Genomic DNA, 21,514 nt, shown 5'->3' with positions numbered 1-21,514 from the left:
TGCCTGAATGTGTTTCCCTGAGAGTGATCACAAATAAACATATGTAGGTTTACTTTTCTATACTGTCTATATACTTACATTACTGGCCTAGATAGGAAGGGCTGGTACTTGAGAACACTGTCTCTTCATGCATCAGTAAACAGTTTTCACTATGAAATTATTACATACTATGTGGATACTAATTTACCCTCAAGAATGTTTACTCGAAGTAGTAATCAGTCTTGAATAAATTTAGTACATGACTGCTTATGTGAAGGAAATCAAAGTAGATTCAGGTTTTTTGTTTTTATTTTGTTTTGAGTTAGTAATCAAATTAAGAACCTTGCACTTGCACTTGCCAGGCAGGTGCTTGTGCCACTGAGCTACACCCCGGCTGCAGGTCCAGGTTTATACTACCTGCTATAGCAGTACTATTTGAGGTAGCTTTCAGAAGGAGAGACAAGCCTCACAAAAGTCATGACAGGAAACATTGAAGCAATTTCAGAAACACAAATGCCAAATTTGACTGGGCGTAGCAGCACATATTAGTAATCCTAGCACTTAGGGAAGCTGAAGCAGGAAGCTGGCAAGATTCTCTCAAAAGTTAAAAAATAAATAAATGCAAAGGCCAGAGATAAAGCTATGTGAGAATGCCCTGGATTCCATCCCCAATATTGGAAAAAATAAGTAAGGCAAAATTGATTTTATTTGGATGTTGGTGAAAACGGGAAGAAAAAAGGAGACTTCTAGATTCTGCGCAGTATCCTGGGAATCTTATAGACAATGTTAGTCAAGTGATTGAGGGTAAGGGTTGGGACCTCAAGAAGGCTCAGAATGAATAATGAGAACTCACGACCTGCTTGTGCAGTAATAAAGACTGAAACAGTAGGAATGAAAGGATTAGTGAAGGAGGAGTGTACAGGTAAGGAGTTTATGGACGTACCAAAGATCTTAAAAAGAGAAATTAATCAGAAGAGTTAATAAGTTTGGGAAAGAATTAATCAAAAAGTAAGGATAATAAATAGGAATTCAAAAAGTGAAAAGGTTTCTAGGACATAAAAGGAATGTCTAAAAATGTTACAGACTACAAAGAAACAGAGGAGTATAATGAAAGCATTAAAGATCCCAGGTGTAATTTTTCAAAAGAATTATTCTAATAGGAAAGGCTTGGTAGTTGAAAGATTCAATCAGGATAATAAAGAGCACACCTAGTTCCATAAAGGAAAGATTTTCACAAAAAAGGTGCACTTGGGAAAACTTTCATCTTAAGAAAAGAAATGAGTGAAAATAAGTTGAAGGAAAAGAAAAAAAAAAAAAAAAAAACCAGGAAAAGAGAAACATGATAATTGATAGATGTCCCTTACATGATGGGGTATAAGGAGTGTGATAATTAATACAGTTTCAGGTTTTAGCACTGAATTTCCTGTTTCTATAAGGACCACCCAGGAGCCATCCCCTCTCTCCTAAGGAGCACTGGTTACGGGATGGTGCACTCTCGGTTACAATCTCCTAGGTGGGGAACAGCTTCTCCCACTGTCTTCCTGCAGCACGTTACTATACAATGTTAAAGCACCAAGTTTTTGGTCACGTAATTCTGGAGACAAATGAATTTCTCACTGAGCCTCCTGTGGAAGACTCCCTCAGGATCGTCATGGTCCCTAATAATTCAGAGGGAGTCCAAATTGAGCTCCAACCTTGGTGTTCTTCAAAAAATGACTCTCTCCCTGATCTAAGGCTTTTTGTTCAAAGTCAAATAAACCAAACACATATATGTATACTTGATAAGGTTATATTGTAAATATATAACTATCAAAATATGTGTGAAGAGGCACGTAATAAAATATCAAGGGAAAAACTGAGTTGGAAAATTTATCAGGAAAATATTTTTCAGGAAAAATTGGAGTGAAATCAAAGTACAAATAAAAAATCATTTAGGTTAATAAAAATTACATATCCAAGTCATTTAATAACTGAGTCATGAAGTTTTCAGAGTAACATAATATTGAAATACAGTAATCAAAACTTGTCAGAATTACGGAGGTATCCTGAAACACAATGAACAAGGAAATTTGTAGAACATTTCCAGCCCTCAACAGCACAAGCAGAGGGAACTTCCAGGGAGATGGTGGAGCAGTGACCAGCAGCCAATCAACCTCTCCAAGACTAGAGAGTCCAGACACTGGAGTATAGCAGCTTGGGGAGGAGGAGGAGGGGGGTGGATCCTTCAGATCCAGGAAAGTTCTGAAGGATAAACTGTATGAAGCCCGTGCGTGATGGACCTCAAGGCAGAAGAGGGAGGTGAAAAATGCTTTTTTCCCCTTGACTTCAAAGTCATTGGCAAGCTGTGCCTTTCCCCTCACTGCTGGCTTGCAACATGCAAGAAGAGGCTCAAAGCTACAGGGTTGTGATGATGGTCAGGGATCCTGGAGGCTGCTAGGAGAAATGCATCAGAGGAGCAGGCCAATAGATGCTATGGGCTGCAGTGCCCTGTAAGGGACTACATTCCAAACGTTCCCAGGAGAGGGAGATTGACTGAATTCTATTTTAAAGTGGAGACTGCTAAACCCAGGACTCAGAGCAGACATTGGTTGGTTGCCTCCATCATGGGGGTTAACAGTGTCTGGGTGAGGCTCAGCCCTGGAAGACTCCTAGCATCAGGCAATAGAGATCAAGCTAGCAAGTAACATCCATAGTGTTGTGGACTGAACATTTTAGGTCACAGGCCAAAGCAAGAGATGAGGAACAGCCTGAGCTTCTGGGGAGCTGAACCAGTATCTCACCCTATTCCTACTGCAGGCTTGTTGGGATAATGCAGCATCCTGCTTTAATATTACTGAAGGTTTGCTGGGAACATATACTGTTGGTCTGGGCTCTGCCTGATACCTTTTTCTAGAAGTAACAACAGAGACAAGCTCAGAGGTTCTCTCTCTCTCTCACTCTCTCTCTCTCTGTCTCTCTCTCTCTGTCTCTCTGTTTCTTTGTTTTTGTTTTGTTTTCTTTGTTGTTTTTTGATTGTGTATTCTTGAGTTTTGTGAGTGAATCTCTCCTGTCTTCTTTATCAGTCTCCAAAACTTTAGGCAATCTTCTTTTCTCCTTCCATCTTGCTTCTAATCTTGCTCTTCTTGTATTTTTCTGTTCTTTTCTCCCATTCCCCTTAAATTTTCTCACAAGAGGGTAAAATCATACAATGAAGAAGTGTTTAACATATATGAACTTCTGGTTCATTTTATAGTTTGATACATAACTATAAATCTTGTTCATACTGGTTAAAGGAGGAAAATTAATAGTTACCAGTTTGTCACTTTTTAGGCTGTGCTAGCTCCTACTGTTACTGCCGTCGGCACTCCTTTCCCCAGTGTGACACAGTTATTCCTGTCATTTATTCTTCCTTGCCTACCAAACACTCCAATTGTCTAAGGGTAATCAACAATACCATAGTTCAGTATCAAAGAATCAAGGGATAAGCCAAATAATCTCTCATCCTTAATAAATCGAAGAGGTAAGACTTCACAAAAGACACAAAAGCCAAAATCCAGCCACACCTAAAAGACATCTCTGAGCAAGTCACTTTTTATAGAGTCCTAATACTAGTAACAAAGCTACCTATTGTAAGCAATTAATGAGCATTTTAAAACAATTTTTAAAAAATAGAAAGTAATAAGGCATGAAAGCAAGATGCAACCCCAAACATCTAGCTCACCCAAGCCAAGCCCAAGGGGCAACAAAGGGCAAGAAGTCAAAAGTCACCCTCTTGAGCTCTCTGAAATGGTAACAGTGGAAGAGACCAAGCAGATGAATGAGGCTCTAGAAAAACAAATCAGAAAAAAATGTATTAGAAAACTAAAAAGATGGTGACCATAATGAGGGGCATGGTTAATGAAACTAGAGTAGAGATGGACAAAAAAAGGTTAAAATGATGCAAATCAAAAATGCTCAACATAGGAAAGAAATGAAATCTAAAAATCATATACAAACAGACACGTACAAGAGGAGAAGTATTCTACTGAAACTAGACACAGGAGAATCAACCATTTGAGACAGATCTAGAAGACAGGATTGCAATTAACACAATCATTGTCTGAAAGACTTCTTAAATATAACAAAGAACCAGGAAAAATCAATGCAAAAGCTGATAGCTGATGCAAAGAAGAGTAACATAAGATTGATTGGAATTAATAAAAAAAATCAAGAGAGCACTAAGAACATAAAATACCTGCTTATAATTTCCCAAGTATGAAAAAAAGAAATTGACATAAACATAAGTGACCCATATAGAACTATAATTAGCCATAATCAAAAGTCTACACCAAGGCAGATAAGAATCAAGAACCCAGAAATTCAACTCAAGAACAAGATATTAAAAGCTGTTAAAGAAATAAATCACATTGTCAATTTCAGTAGCTTGATATTGGATTATTCAAAACTGTTATATCTTCTTGAGTTTTTGTAGTTCATAGGTTTCTAGAAATCTGTCAGTTTCCTTTGTGTTTTCCATCTTATATGAGTAAAGATTTTCAAAGTAGCTATTCATGATTTTTGAGCTTCCACAGGATCTCCAGTAATTTCTCTCTTTTCAGCTCTTATTGTGTGAATTTGAGTTTATTCTTTCTTTTTCCTGATAAGGTTGGCTAGAGGTTTATCAATTTTGTTTATTCGCACAAAAACATCTTTTATTCATTAATTCTTTGTATTTTTTTTTAGTCTCAATTGCATTAATTTCTGCTCAATCTTTATAATATCCTCTCTTCTGTGAGCTTTGGGTTTTACTTGCTCTTCCTTTTCTAGAAGCCTGAAGTGTAGCATTAGGTTGTTTATTTGTGCTCATTCTGTTTTTTTGATGTGACAGTTTATTGCTGTACATTTCCTTCGGAGTACTGCTTTCCTGTGTTCCACAGGTTTCAGTATGCGCTAACTGCATTTTCATTGAGTTGTAGTGATCGCTTAATTTCTTCTTTAATTTCACGTTTTTGGTTGGGTCTTTCTCTAGTTTTGGCATCAGAGTAATATTTGCCTCCAGGAATATATTAGCAAGGGTTGTTTCCCTTTCACTTTCATTGAAGAGTTTGAGGAGTATCACCAATGAAATTGAAGATGTGGATTAAATACCTGTCAACAAAGATAATCCCAGATTCTGATAGATTCACTGCTGAATTCTACAGTAATTTAGAAAAGCCATAATGGCAGCACTCCTCAAATTCTTCAATGAAATTGAAAGGGAAGCAACTATCCCAAGCTTGGGGCAGGACTATAGTTTAGCACTACAGTGCTTCCCTGACAAGTGCAAGGTCCTAACTTAGATTCCTGGTGTTACAGATTTAAAACGGGTGGTCAACTTAATGCCAGATAAATTAAATCAGCAAAGTGCTGAGCATAGATGTTCCGCCTGAGGAAAGTTGTCGACATAAATAGAGACATGGTGAAGGAGAGGCTAGCGATTGTAGGTTCTCCTACATATTGCTGTTTGAGCCATTGGTTCTCCTGGAGGAGCTCTTCATGACCAGCTTCCCAATTGTGAATTCGACCATTGTCATCAGAGGAACTTGAGAGTTTGTTAGAAAGTTAGGGGAGCTCTGATCCTTACATCAAGCATTGCTTCTTGGCTCCAGAGGGTAAGATGTGTGCCACTTAATCTTCAGGACCAACTTGTCATACTGGCTTTCTGGCATGTACTTGACTGTTCTTATTGTTGGAGAGCTCAGCACCTCCATGTCACTGAGGATGACTGTGGTACTTTTTAGGAGAACCCTACTCTTTATTATAAGCATGACTTCTTGACTCCAACATAGAACCCTCAGCCTACCAGCACAGCTCCTTTACCCCACTGGCATAGACTTTCTGGCTTCCACCACTGACCTTTGGGCCTTCCAAGCACAGATGTGTAAAACAGACTAGCATGGGTGCGTCTTGTTGTCTCTAGACCTCCAATTGGACTTGTGGGAGGCATTGTCATGGGCTCTAGGGTTTTACCTGGACTCATGAGGACATTTCTGTGGGATCCAGGCCCTTGGCTGAACATTCTGGGTCTTCAAGGTTGTGAACAGATTTCCTGTACTTTCTTGTGTTAAACTCTGGGTGACCATCATAAAATAAAATTATAAATTTTGTGTCCTGATTCTAAGTGTTGTCTGCACAACCCTTGACTGTAACACTTGAAAAAAAAAAAACCACCTCATTTACATGGAAACTGACAGTACTTCTTTGTAGAAGTACTTATAGACCCAATCCAGAAATGAGCATCTGAAATGAAGATACACTTCTCAGATAAAAAGTAAACTGCAAATTCATATATGAAAAAATGTTTGACATTACTGATCATTTGAGACATGCAAATTAAAACAATCCTGAGCTTCCATCTCACTCCAGAACATCAAAGAGAATATCACAAAATGGAAATATATTCATTTTTTTCTGAGTAAGAAGGATCAGTATTATAAAATGGCTACACTCCCAAATTGGTACACAGATTTAACACAATCTCAAACAAAATACAAGTAGGATACAAAACAGAATTACAGAAAGCAATCTTAAAATTCATTTGGAAATAGATGAGACCTAGCAGAGTGAAATCAATTCTGGGCAACAAACGCAGGGCAGGGGTAACTATAGTTCATGACTTGAAATTACATGACAAAGCTACTATTATAAAAGTAGCACAATAATGGTAATAAAATGGACATATGCAATAATGAAACAAACTAGAAGATGCAGAAACAACTCCAAACTCTCTCTGCTATCTTATCTTTGATAAAGGGACAAAGCACATTCACTGGAAAAAAATAGTCTCTTTAATAAGCGGTTCTGGAAAAACCAGCTATTTACAAGCTGAAGATTAAACCTAGATCTATATCTCTCATTACACACTAAACTAAAGCTGAAACCAGACACACCAAATTTTCTGGAAGATAGACTGGGTAGAAGTTTTTAAGGCATGAATGTAGGCAAAGGCTTTATGAACAAGACCCTGATCACGCAGGAGATATACAAAAAATCAACAACTGGGGTCACATCACAATAAAAAGCTTTTGCACAGCAAAAGAAAACACCAACAGAGTGAAGAGACAACTCAAAAGAGTGAAAAAACAATTGCCAGTTGCTCTCAGACAAAGGCATAATATCTAGAATATATAAAGAACACAAAAAATAAGACTCCCCAAATTTAGAGACCCAATCCAAAAATTCATACATGAAAAAATGTTTGACATCACCAGTCATTTGAGAGATTTAAATTAATACAACCCTGAGATTCCATCTCTATATCAAAAACTCAACTAAGAATAAACATTGGCAAAGCTGTGGGGGAAAAGAATTGTTTCTCAACTCTTGGTGGGAGTATATATTGGTGCAAAATAGAAATCACTGTAAAGAGTCCTCAAAAAATTAAAATTAGGGTTCAATTTGACTCAGCTGTTACCCTGTTTAGTATTTTTCCAAAGGAATTCAAAGTATTATACCACAGTGATACATGTGAACCCATGTTTCTAGCAACACAATTTCTAATAGCTAAACTGGAAACACCCCACATGTCTACCGACCAATGAAAGAATAAAGAAGATGTATTTTTTTTTTCACACTATGGAGTGCTACAATGCCTTAAAGAATGATAACCTTGGAACTTTTCAAGATAAATGAATGGATCCTGAGGCCGTATTTTAAGTGAAATGAATTTGACACACATTTAAATATTACATTGTTCTGTGTTGTGCAAAACCTAAAACTATATAATAGATATTAGGAAATAGGATTAAAATATTCAAATCAAAAGAGAAGCAAATAACAGGTGAGGGAGAAAGGAAAGAAGGGAGAAGAAAAAGAGAGAATAGAAAGAAACAAGTGGGAACAAAGCTTTGGTAAAGAAGAAGAAGAAAAGAATTTGAAGGGATGGGAAAGGACAAAGAAAAAGGCAAAATCAAGTATATTATGTACAAGTACAAATTTCCTATGAATAATATGATAAATGTGCATATGTGACATATGCCAATAAATTAATTTTTAACAAACAGAACATGCTGACAAATAGTATATTCAAGCAACATATAGAGGTTTCAGTGCACAATTATGCGTAGACTATTTTTTAACATATCAGGAATCCAACAGTTTAGAAAGATTACAGAATATATTCTAAACTTGGTTATATTCTGTGGCAGTAAGATCTGAATAATTTCTCAAACATAGATATTATATACCACTTTCTCTAATAAAACTCTATTAAAGTATGAATTAAACAGTAAAAGTACATTTTAAAACCTACCCAAGGAAGTTTTTTTTTAAAAAAAAATCAAAACTATAATTATATGTTATTTAGAAAATAATGACAGTTAGCTTTCTATAATTTGGAAAATAGCTACAGATAAAAGAATGAAATTCATAACTTGAATTAGAGCCATATTGTAAAATAAATATGAGACTTTTCAGTAGTTATTGAAGAAGCACTAAAATACTATTGAGAAAATCTAAAAGAAAATTAGTGAACATTAAATAGTCATAAAAATATTCAAAGCAAAGGATTGATGGATGAGTCTAAGTAATAGTTTTTTAAAGAGATTTGAAAAAAACAAAAAATAGTTAATATAAGACATGTACCAACACATTTTATTTAATGCATCAATAGGTTAAAACAATACTGCATGACCATCATAGTATGTTAATTACATATAATATTTATTATTCATAAACTTTGACTTCAAAAAAATGCAAAATACACAAAATATATTTGTCAAATCCAAAATTTATTCAAGAGATACAAAAAATAAAAATAAAATAAAACCCTCTGGGAGTTGGGATCCAGCTCAACAACACAAGCACTTGCCTTGAAGGTGAAGGGTCGTGAGTTCCATCCCTGTTATATATTAAAAAAAAAAAAAAAAAAAAAAAAACCTCTGGTTATTAAATATTGGCTTGAAGAAGCCAATTATGGGTTCATTTCAATATGTTTCTTCCCAGAATTTACTTAAAATGAAAACACGTACATTCTATTTTTAACTAAATAGACAACCAAAGCTCCAGAAAGGCGCTTATGCTACTGAGCTATATCCCTAGTACCAGGGTAGAATTTTTTTAAAAAAGAAAAAAAGGAAAAATAGCAGGGAAATGAGCATAGTAAAAAAAAGATTTTGAGAACATTCCAATTTCCAATATTGGTAAACTTAATTATTCAAATCAAACTTCTCACTGATATGTCAAAGTTTTACATATAAAATATAGATTAAAAAACTTCAAACACTGACACTATAAAAAGAAAATACTTCTCAAGCCAATTGTTAAGTTATAAAATAAAAGTAGTATTAGTACCTTAAAACTTTTTTCTTAGACTTACTTACACTGTTTGTAATTATAGTGTCTACCAGTTACATTAAATGTTATAGATGATCATTATAAATACTATGAAGCAGTTAAACATGCTTAGAAAAAAATAGATAAAACACTGATACCTAAATTTTTTTAAAAAAGTATAAGATAAAAATTATTAGAAATAAGCATGGCCCTTTTTCAAATAATTTAGAAAGCACATAAATTTTTAACTTATATTATTAGTTTTCTAAGCATATACATGTATATTCAGAGTCATCAGTGAAACATGTCAGAGGGAAACTCTGTGTGCGTTAGTGGGGTATAGTATAGAATAGAAATCAGGACTGAACTGAATCCTTAAAATTCGGAAATCTGACCTAAATTCTCTTTCTTTGTGTCTTTTGAGAAAAATCATGATGTACAGATAATTTACTGTATCAATGCACGCATTATAAAACTCAAATAAATTAAAATAATTATACGAATGTTATAAGTGAATGCTGTAAATGAATTTTGTGTAACTATAAATACACAAAATAAAAGAATAGTAAAGTGTACTTACAACCATGTCATCCTCACAACGTGAGTGGTTTTGATTCTTCTTTCTAATTTTCAGGTTTTATACTAAAATCTTTTGGATTTCATAATAAAAAATAACCATAACATAAAAGGGGAAATTTGAAAAAGCAGAGGGAACTAAGAAGATACAACTTGTTTCAAACCTCAGGTCTTTTGTTTATCAACTATATAACATCAGTCTCTACATCTGAAAAATGAGATTAGAAATAGACACATACCTTTAATAAATATGGTAAAAATTTCTCAAAGTAATGAATTGACATTATTTATAACTCTTAAGATTAGGTCCACAAAAATATTTCTATAAACATTTGATATTAAATATGGTATGCAATTCAAAATTTTAACATTACAATAGTTTCAATGATACAATAGTATAGGAATAACATATATTATCTCAAAAGACATCCAGGAAATCAGTAAATAATAGCTCTAGATCAACTAATTGCTAACAAATTAGTTCAAGAGACAATATATTTTGCCACCAAGTGAGTTTTTAAAACCACTTAATTTTCATAACTTTTTAGTGCAAGATTTGCAAATAAACTTATTGGTATGTCTATAAAATTAGATTAACTCATTATCTCCACAAATAATAATCTAGTAATAAATAAATTGAAATGTTTCAAGAAAACTCAGGATGAAATTCAGAATTAAAGGGTGGTAAATATATTAGACAAAGATCATGAAAAACATACTAAGTGATACAAAGGATTTTCAGCTAGGAAGAAGGCGTGAGAAGCTAGATAAGAAAGGTTTGGTGCCTTGACATTGTAATAAGGTCTGAGACTATGTTGCTTCAGGATGAAGAAAAGTTAGAACATTATATTATGGGCAAACAGTCAGACTTCCAAACTTCATATGTGCATGAAAAAAAAAGTTGATTCCAAACTCGCCACTATAACTACTGTTCCCAGGCCTTCCCAGCTATGCTTAATCGTGCATTTATTTTCCCAAAAGTGAATCTTGGCTCCTCCATTGAGCAATATCGGCAACTGTCACAGCTGCCAAGTCAACAGATGGTGTGAGCTTGTGTCACCAGCAGTTTCCAAATGTAAAAATGTAGTCATTTAGATGTTTTCCATGTACACGCATTTCTTCATGAATCGTGTAAGTGCAGCTGCAAAGGTGTGATTCCCTGTGAAACATAGTGACCACCTTCATTGGCAGTCTTCTAGAGCACCTGGCATGCCCCTAGTACTATGCTAGAGCTCAAATGTGCAAAACACGCACAATAATCTCTCTTGTATTAGTCTCTGATCGTTTAGTGAATCTATGACTTATCTCGCCAGCGATCCTTAAATCTCTTTGTAAATAGGATCTGCTTCCTTTTAATTTTTTTTTAATGTTGAGAACCATAGGACCACACTTAAATCACAAGTTAAAGAACAGTTTTTTCAATTGATGTTAAATCAAATCCTTTATTAGAAATATCAATGGCAAGATAATAAAAGAATACAAACAAAACATAAAAAAATGAAAGAATGATTCTACATATTGTAAATCCAAACAAAATAGTTACAAGTTTTTCACTGCTTTTGTTTTAAAACCAGTATTAGAAAGAATAATTGGAAGTTATTAATCTGTCAATTGTTTCCTACCTTGTGGCTAGCAAGAGTCTCAGATTAGAATCTATGCCAATAATGCCGCCCTTCACAATTTATTTTAAAAGTTCTGATCAAATTAAAGCCTTTGAAGCACAAATCCAATTTCCCCAGCTTAAAACTCTGAAGATTTTCTATTATGCACTGAAAAGCATTTCAAACCTTCTTGGCATCATGGTCTTCCATTATCTGGTCTCATACTGCCTTTCTATCACCATCTTTTGTTCTCTTCTAGCTGAAATCTGGGCACCTGGAGGATAAATGTTTAAATAGATTCTTATTAATATGTTCACATTGACATTTGCCATGAAGTTTATCAACAAAAGGCTTCATGATGCACACAATTGCTTCCTCATTTTGGGACTGTTTGTCTCAGAAAAAAAAAAAAAAAAAACTGACATTAAGCCAGAAAGCTAAAAAATATGATAGGAGGACACTATTAAGACACTAACTGAGCTTTAATTAAGCCACTGAAAATATTACTAAGTGACTTTTGAGATAACTGACATAAGTGGTAACATAAGAAAATCGAGTTTGACCCTCCCCTCACTGGTAAGTGGCTGTGATGTGGCAGACTGCGGCCCTTCCAGGGAGAGAACCACCAGCAGCTCCTGATATCCGCACCATGCTGGAACTTAGGATGCTGGGAAGCCAAGCAAGCAGCCTACCTCCCTGCTAAGTAATAGTGAACCTGCTGGTGCACGGCGTAGAGTCAAACGTCTCACTTCCCCTATCCCCTTCCCCTGTCCCCCCATTAGCAAATGGGAACCAGAAATCTGAGCATCTCCTGGAAGGTTAGCCATAGCAAATAAGGGGGATTTCCTTCTACCATCTCTTTGAAGACAAATATTTTTATTACTGATTTGCTCTATTCTGATTAATGGTACTGCTCTATTCAATATTCTGTTGTTTTGATATGTTCTGTATTTCATTTTATTTTGATATATGTGATTGAAAGAACAACTATTATAAAGATAATGAAATATACTGTGATACCTATTACTGTTATCCTGGTAACCTGCTGTGAAATTCTGTACCAATTTCACTGTCCAATCTTAGTTGGCTTTATTCTGTCTTGCTCTGTTGTATTTTACTATTTTCAAAATTTAAAAAAGAAAAGAAAATCAAATTTATTATTTTTGGACACTAACAACAAACTCATATCAAAGTACTACAATCAGTTGCTACATATAAATTTGCATTTTTCACCCTATCCTTTGACAAACATTCAGGAAATTATAGTTCAATATCTTTTGGAAAGTTCTTTCCTCACTCATTTAGGCACTTAAAACTGAACACAACCCAAACAAATCAGAATTATTTCATGCACAGGCACACATTTCTGACTTCTAATTTCCTGTCTCAGTTATTGAAATCACGAGCCAAGCAAACAGTTGCCCCCGGTGAAGACCCTTAAATTTTCTTTCATTACTCTCACTCAAATGTTTTTCTAATGCTACAGATTCAATGCTACAGATTCAATTCATTTACAAGTATGGACTCTACAGATTACATAAACTGTAAAATTTTGGCTTAGGGTTGACAGTTGGCCTTGGGATGTGTGTAAATGTGTGTGTATATTCAAAGACAAAAAAAAAAAAATAAAAAAAAGGCAGAATTTTTTTGAAAGTAAAAAATTGACAGTGGTTAATATATAGCAATGGTTAATATTGCATATTGTTATCTTCAGAATAGCTGCTCAGATTACAAGATATATGAATGTATAATTGATCATACAACATAGGCACAAACCATTCTCCTCAATGAAATAAGAGAAATTGGTAGCACAATAACTTTAGTTATCTTTTGTATATGCACATATATATATTTTTTTTATTTTTCCTTCCTGATATTATCATTTCACCCAAACCAGTTTTCTTTACTTTTGAGCTGTTTTTTTTTCCCTTTCACAATATCTATTGTAGATTTTGGATCTTAAATACTTTTTAGTTTCTTACACTAGGAGACAAAACAATGTTTACGAATATGGTTGTGGTTTATAGCATTTACAAGTATGGACTCTAATTGCATCCCCTTTACCAACAAAAGACTTATGTTTATTCTTCTTTATAGCATAGAACTCTGTTATATAAAATTAGCACATCTTTTCAATACACTCCTTAGTTTATGGGCATTTGGTTGTTTCCAAGATTTAACTATTACAAATTGTGCCACTATAAACATAGGTGTACATATATCAATGTGGTAGGATATATTTAACTCATCTGGGAAAATATCCAGAAAGGGAATAGGTGAGTTGAACAAGACCTATAATCCTAGTTTTTTGAAGAATCTCCACAATGATTTCCACAATGCTTGTATCAATCTACACACTCACTAACAATGGAGAAGTGTTCCTTTTTCCTAAGTCCACCCAGCATTTATTATTGATTGATTTCTTGATGATAGGCATTCTTGCTGAGTTGAGATGGATTCTCAGTGTTGCTTTAATTTGCATTAGTTGAATGACTAATAGTGTTAAACATTTTTCATATATTTATTTGTCACTTATTTTTCTTCATCTGAGAAGTGAGTATCTACTCATTTTTGGATTGAATCTTTGAATTTGGAGAGTCTTGGGTTTTACAGTTCTTTGATATTCTAGAGACAAGTCCTTTGTGTGAGGGACAGTTGCTTAAACTTTTTTCCCATTTAGTGGGTTTTCTTTCACTTTATTGGTGATTTCCTTTGAGATTCAAAAACTTTGTAATAAGATGATATTCCAGGTGTTGGTTCTGTGCAGTAGTTCCCATGAAGTCTGCTTTTTATTTGTGAACTCTCTGCTTACTCCCATGTCTTCAGGATTTCTACCTCCTTTTTCTTCCAGTAAATTTATTGTTTTTGTATTAATATTTAGATCTTTGATTCATTTTTACTTTATTTTACTTCATGGTGATAGACATGGGCCTAATTTTAGTATTTGGCATGTGGAAATCCATTTTTTTCAACACAACTTATTAAAGAAGAAAGCTACCTTTCTTCCAGTGAACATGATTTGCCCACTGGTCACATATAAAGTGACTGAGTGCTTGTAGTTGTGTCTACTTCTTCTAATCCGTTCCATTGGTCCTCAGGTCTGTGTTTTGCTAGTACCATCCTGATTTCATTGGAGTAACTCTGTGATATAATTTCAAATCAGTAATTGTGGTGTCTCCTGCCTCTTCTTTGTTTCCCAGGATTGAATTTTCTATCCTAGGTCTCTGTTGCTTACAAATGAATTTTAGAAATAGTTTCTCTAGATCTGTGAGGTGTGCTAATGGTATTTTAATATAAATTGTATTAACACCATGTGAGACTTTGGGAGTATGACTATTTTTCCAAAGTTGGTTCTTCCTATCCATATGCAAACATTATCTTTCCTTTTTCCAGTATTCTGTTTGATATTCTCTTTCAGATATTGTACTTTTCAATTTAGAGGACTTTTATTTCCTTTGTTATATTGATTTCTAAGTATTTGATTTTGGGGGAAACTATTGTGAAAAGTATAATTTCTTTATTTTCTTTCTCAGTGAGCTTGTTATTGTGTACAGGAATGATGTTGATTTTTGAGTGTTAACTTTGTATCCCACTATGAAACTGAATTTATTAATTCTAGGACTCCTTTGTTGGAGTTTTTGAAGTCTTCAATGTAGAACATGTTACTCTAACTTTAAAATCTTCTTTTTCTATCCTTATTCTACTTATTTTTCTCTCTTGCCTATTTGCTCTGCCTAATATTTCCAGAATTATATTGAATAGGAGTGGAAACTTTCAATTTTAGTCCATGTAGTATGATATTGGCTGTTGGTTTGTCATAGATGGCTTTTATCAGATTGATGTAAAGACCATCTATTCCAATTTTCTGTAGAGTTTTATCATGAAGGAGTGTTGGACTTTATCAAATGCTTTTTCCAAATATTTTGAGATTATCATGTGATTTTTGTCTTTGGCTCTATTGATATGGTGGATTACATTTATGGATTTGCATATGGTGAACCATCCCTGCATTCCTGGGATGAATCCCAGGTGGTCATGTTGTATAATCTTCTTGATAATTTGCTGCATTCTACTTGTTAGTATCTCATTGAGGAATTTTGTATCTGTGTTCATCAAGGAGATTTGCCTGTGGTATTCTTTTCAGTTGGAACTTTTCTGGTTTTGGTGTCAGGATTAACTTGCCTGCTAGAGTGAGTTAGAAAAAAATAGCTTCCCTTTTAATTTCATTACAGAGTTTGAGGTGCACTCTCATTAAATCTTCTCTGAAACTCATATAGAATTCAGCCATGAATCCATCAGGTTTGTCTTTGTTGGTAAGTTTTTGATTACGTTTTCAATTTCATGAACTAATATTGGCTTACTTAATACTTTTATATCTTTTTTACTGAATTATGGTAAATAATGCATTTCTAGGAATCCAACCATTTCTCCTGTATTTTTTTATGCAAGTAAAGATTTTCTAATTAGGTATTAATGATCTTCTGAATTTTTACAGGATCTGTTAGTGATTTCACCCTTTTCAATCCATATTGCATGAATCTGAGTTTTTTTCTTTCCTTTTTTTGGATAAGGTTGGCTAGGGATATATCAATTTTGTTTATTCTTTCAAAGAACCAACTCTTTGATTCATTGATTCTTTACATTATTTTCTTAGTTTCAGTGTCATTAATTTCTGCTCTGATTTTTATAATTTCCCCCCTTGAGTGAGCTTTGGGTTTGACTTACTCTTTTTCTAGGAGCTTCAGGTATAGTATCAGGTTTTTTATTTGTACTTCTTCTGTTTTCCTGATGCAGGAATTTGTCACTATAATTTCCTTCTTAGTACTGATTTCATTGCATCCCATGGGTTTCTATAAATTTTATTTGCAGTTTTGTTTGATTTTAGATATTGCTTAATTTCTTGCTTAATTTTGTCTATGACCCATTGGTTGTTTAGGATGGTGTCAATTTCCATCGTTTATGGAGTTTTTGCAGTTTGAGTTGTCAGTAATTTCCAGTTTTACTGCATATGGTAAGATAATATAATTGGGGTCACTTCAGTTACTTTGCATGTACTTGAGCATGCTCTATGAGCTAGCATATGGTCTATTTTAGACACTGTCCCATGTGCAGCTGAGAAGAATGTATATTCTGATATTGACTGAAACATTCTGTAAATGTCAACTACATCCATTTATTCAGATGTTTGCTTCAATTCTACTGTTTCTTTTCTCATATTTTATTTTCTTGACATGTGTGTTTGTGACAACAGAATATTAAGGTCCCCTGTTACAATTGTGTTACTTATCACATGTTTTTTCATGTCTATCAATATTTGCCTTATATAGTTATTGACTGAGTTGAAACTTTGTACTCAAGCTAGAGCAGCACAGAATATTAAAAGAGAGGATGCAATTATATAAAATGAGCTTAATGTGGGCACAGAAGGAGTCACCACAAAAAGGCTGTGGTGGCTCTCTGCAGACAAAGGGCAGGTTTTTCCTTATGTAGGCTCTGATGGGACAAAGGCATTGGGGACTGATGTGAGCTAATTTATTTTGTGAATGTGTAAGGGATTGGGTAAATCTTTACATGTGTGAGCTTTGGCAAAGCTTCCTTCCTTTCGGGAGGAAGAAGCCATAAGGGTTTTCTGGGAAGAAGGAGCTAAGCACCATAATTATTAAGCATTGTACTGCCACTCTGATGACTGGGCAAATCCTGGACAGGGCCCTATCAGTTATGTGCTCCTATATTTGGTGCTATATATTTATAATTGTTATTTCTTCTTGAATTTTTCCTTTACCAAGAATGTAGTGACATTCTTTATCTATTTTGATCAATTTGCTTTGAAGTTCAGACTGTCTGCAAAGAGAATAGCTACTTCTGCTTCTTTCTGGATTCTTGTGTAGAGTATTATTTTCTTTTTGGTCTTTTTCATTTTTATCGGTACCAGGGATCGAACTCGCAACCGCTTGCTTGCAAGGTAGGTGCTTATGCTGCTGAGCTAAACCCCCATTCCCTAGAGTAGTATTTTCTGTCCTTTAACTTTCAGTCTATAAATTTATTTTTGATTTAACTGTGCTTCATGTATACAGCATATTGGATCTTGCTTCTCGACCCATTCTGCCAGTCTGTTTCTTTTAGTTGGTGAATAGAGGCCATTTACAGTTATGATAACTGATACGTATTGGTTTCTCTTTGTCATGGCATTTGTGATTGCTGGTTTTCTACTTTTTTCCTGTTTAATTGCTTTCCTGCTTGATGTTTTCTCTCTGATGTTGTTCTTGGAATTGTAGTAATTTTTGTTTCTCATCTAGAATATCTTTCGGTACCCTTTGTAATTCTGTTTTGGTCGTCATAGATTTCTTCAGTTGTTCTTTGTCATGAAAGTATCCTACTTCCCCTTTAAGTTTGAGATAAACTTTTTCAGGGTACATCCAACTGGGTTGGAAATTGTTTCTTTCAAGACATGAAATATTTCATTCCAAGATCTCCTTGCTTTGATGGTTGGTGTGAAGAACTCTTCCCTGATTGGGATGGGTCTTCCTTTATAGGTGATCTGTTTCTTTTTTGAACAGTTTTTGATAGTCTGTTGTTGTGCTCAGTTTCTGGTATCTTGAGTACTGTATGTTTGGGTGTAAATTTATTTTGTTTCTGGCTACTTAGTGTCCTATATGCCTCACTTATCTAATGTCAGATGCTTTTCCCATGTTTGGGGAATATTTTGCTATTACTTCTGCAAATATTTTTTAATGAATTTTGGCTCCTGCTTTTTGTTGACATCAATCAACTTATATTATTTTTCTTTACCTCATCTTGTAGCTGTTGAATTGCTATTTCCTGATCCTATGTTATTTTAAGAGATCTTTCCTTTCATTAATGCTCACACAGTCTTGCCTTCAATGTCTGAAAGTCTGTCTTCAGTTTTATTCAAATGTTTTTTTTATTATTTAAAGAGAAAACAAAACAGTAAAAGGGTATAAGTAATACAGAATTTAAAAAAAAAAGAAACAGTAAGAAATCACTAGTTAATAGATTACATATTGTCCTCTTAGAAATAGTTAATCAAGTTAAAAAATTAAGCATACAAAGTTGACATTTAAACAGTGAAACTGCAAACAGTTGTGTTCAGTGATCCAACAAAAACTTAGTAATATGGTCATCTATCTTACACTCCTAAACCCACTTGCAGTTGTGTCCTTTAGAGCACTTTCTTTTCCTCTCTTTTTTACAATAACATTTACACATTTTGGGTTTTATTACTCCCACAGTTATTATTACTTTTTTGGAAGAGAATAAAACCAAATGTAACAAAACAAAGCAGAGTAGGTCAAAACAAAGGATGGACATAGTACATGATGTAAAAATAGAATGCAAGGTAATCAACAATGGTTACCATAATGCCCGTTACTACCTTAAAGAGAATTGCCTATATCATCAGGTATAATAAAGTTGAACATAACAGGACAGAACAAAGCCAATAAAACCTAAATATTGGAGACATTACTGAACTTCAAAAGAAGATAATAGCCAAACCAGAGTGGGCATCATAGTGAATCTTATTGTCTTCAAAGTAGTTGCCTATACCCTCAAAATTGATAATATCAAACAGAACAAAATAGAGTAAAATCACTCATAACAAGATGGTGAGAGCAATATGGGGCTTCAAATCGAGTAAATAGGAAATCAAAAAAGTTACTATAATATATCCTGCTAATTTTTAAAAAGTTTTTCCCTTAATTAAAAAAAATAATAATAAAATAAAATAATTTTTAAAAAGGGGGAGATTGAGATAAACGAGGACATAACAGCATAACAATACAGATCAGAACAGAACAATTTAAGCAACATAGTGTTTTACCGCAAGATAACCCGACTTACTAGTAGTTACCATAGTGTCTCTTTCCTTGAAATATTTGAGTATAGCTTCACATATTATAGCATCAAACATATCAACACAGTGTGAAACCATTCAAGAGGATGAAAGTATTACAAGGTATTTAGAACCAGCTAACAGAAAACAAACAATGGTTTCTATATTATCTCTTTGTTTATAAAAATTTTGTTTATACTATCATATATATAATAAAATCCAATCAGATACAACATGATAAAAGCAACGGAAACAGAAGAACAACAATTTCCATTCTCCCAAAACTGTTATACAGATCCAATGCAATCCCAATAAAAATGCCATCGACATACCTCATAGATCTCGAGAAATCAGTCCTAAAATTCATCTGGAGTGATAAGAGACCTAGAATAGCAAAGACAGTTCTAAGCAGCAAAGGCAAGGCAGGAGGCATCATAATCCCTGACTTGAAATTATCCTACAAAGCAACCGTAGTAAAATCAACATGGTACTGGAATCAAAACAGAGCTGAAGATCAATGGAATAGATTAGAAGATACAACCACAACCACAAACACTCTCAACCACCTTATCTTTGAAAAAGGGGCCAAACATGTTCACTGGAAGAATGACAGTCTCTTTAATAAATGGTGATGGAAAAACTGGCTTTCCACATGCTGAAAACTAAAATTAGACCCATGCCTATCACCATGTACTAAATTAAAATCTAAATGGATCAAAGATCTGAACATTAAAACAGAAACACTAAATCTGTTGGAAGACAAATTGGGTAGAAACCTTGAAGACATAAGGCTAGGTAGAGAATTCCTGAACAGGACTCAAACCACAGGGGAAATACTTCCCAGAATCAATAACTGGGACCACCTCTTACTAAAAAGTTTCTGCATGTCAAAAGAAATCTCCAGCATAGTGAAAAGAAAACCCACCAACTGGGAAAAAATCTTAGTGAACTGTCCCTCAGACAAAGGACTTCTGTCTAAAACATATAAAGAATTAAAAAAAATCAGACCCCCACAATTCAAAGATCCAATCCAAAAATGGGCATCTGAGATGAATACACACTTCTCAGATGAAGAAATACAAATGGCAAATAAATACATAAAAAATGTTCATCATAATTAGTCATTAGAGAAATGCAAATTGAAACCACACTGAGATTCCATCTCACTCCTGAAAGAATGGCCAGGATCAAAAAAAGCACCAACAACAAATGCTGGAGAGGCTGTGGGGAAAAAGGAACTCTCCTGCACTGTTGGTGGGGATGTAGAGTGGTACAACCATTGTGGAGGTCAGTCTGGAAAATTTTCAGAAATCTGGGATTGGAGGTCCCATTTGTTCCAACTATTCCACTTCTAGGCATATTCCCAGAATAACTGAAAACATCATACCACAGTGATATATGTGCACCAATGTTTATAGCAGCACAATTTGTAATAGCCAGATCTTGGAAACAACCTAAGTGTCCAACAACTGAGGAATGTATAAAAAAGTTGTGGTATTTTTATACAATGAAGTACTACTCAGCTATAAGTAAGGATCACCTTGAGATATTTGTAAATAAATGGGCACAGCTTGAGACCATACTCATAAGTGAAATAAATCAAACTCACATGTATGAATACCAAATAGTTTCCCTAGTGTAAGAAATGATACAAATACATAAAAGTATATGGTAATCATGATTCCCTAGTATATGGTTTTGAAGTCTTAAAAAGTTTTCACTCACTAATTGGGATGGTTTTATTCTGGACTGTTTGATATTATTGTCTGTGATGATATGAACAGCTTGTTTGAAGAAAATAAGAGACCATAATAGATAGTGCTGATTTAGTATCATCTTGTTTTGAGGTCCCATCAAATTGTCATTCAAGTGGTTTTTCCAGCTTTCAACGGAAATTCATTTCATGCATTCTGTTTCTTTCCTGTACTGAACATTGAAGAGTTGCATCCTCTTCCTGTCCTCACTCGTTTTCTTACCCATCCCTGCTCTAGATGTGCTGAGCATCCCCTTTAAATTTCTTTTTCTACCTGCAAGATTATTTCTGATCTGATTTGCTCTGTAGACTGATGGATTTGTTTCCTTCCAGTTATTATCATTTCTAAATTTTCAGGTGTGTGTCTTTATTTTATTCTACATTGATGTCCCCTGCTCTTGTCCTGGGTGGGCTGCCAGTCTGAGACTGCACTGTGCTTCTTCCCATTGTGTATTGCAAATTTTTATTTTGTTTTCTGTGATG

The sequence above is a fragment of the Cavia porcellus genome, unplaced genomic scaffold, assembly GCF_034190915.1.
Source record: "Cavia porcellus strain 051 isolate PalLab524CR breed Dunkin Hartley unplaced genomic scaffold, mCavPor4.1 scaffold_21, whole genome shotgun sequence".
Classification (NCBI taxonomy): domain Eukaryota; kingdom Metazoa; phylum Chordata; class Mammalia; order Rodentia; family Caviidae; genus Cavia; species Cavia porcellus.
Note: the sequence above shows the minus strand (reverse complement) of the source record.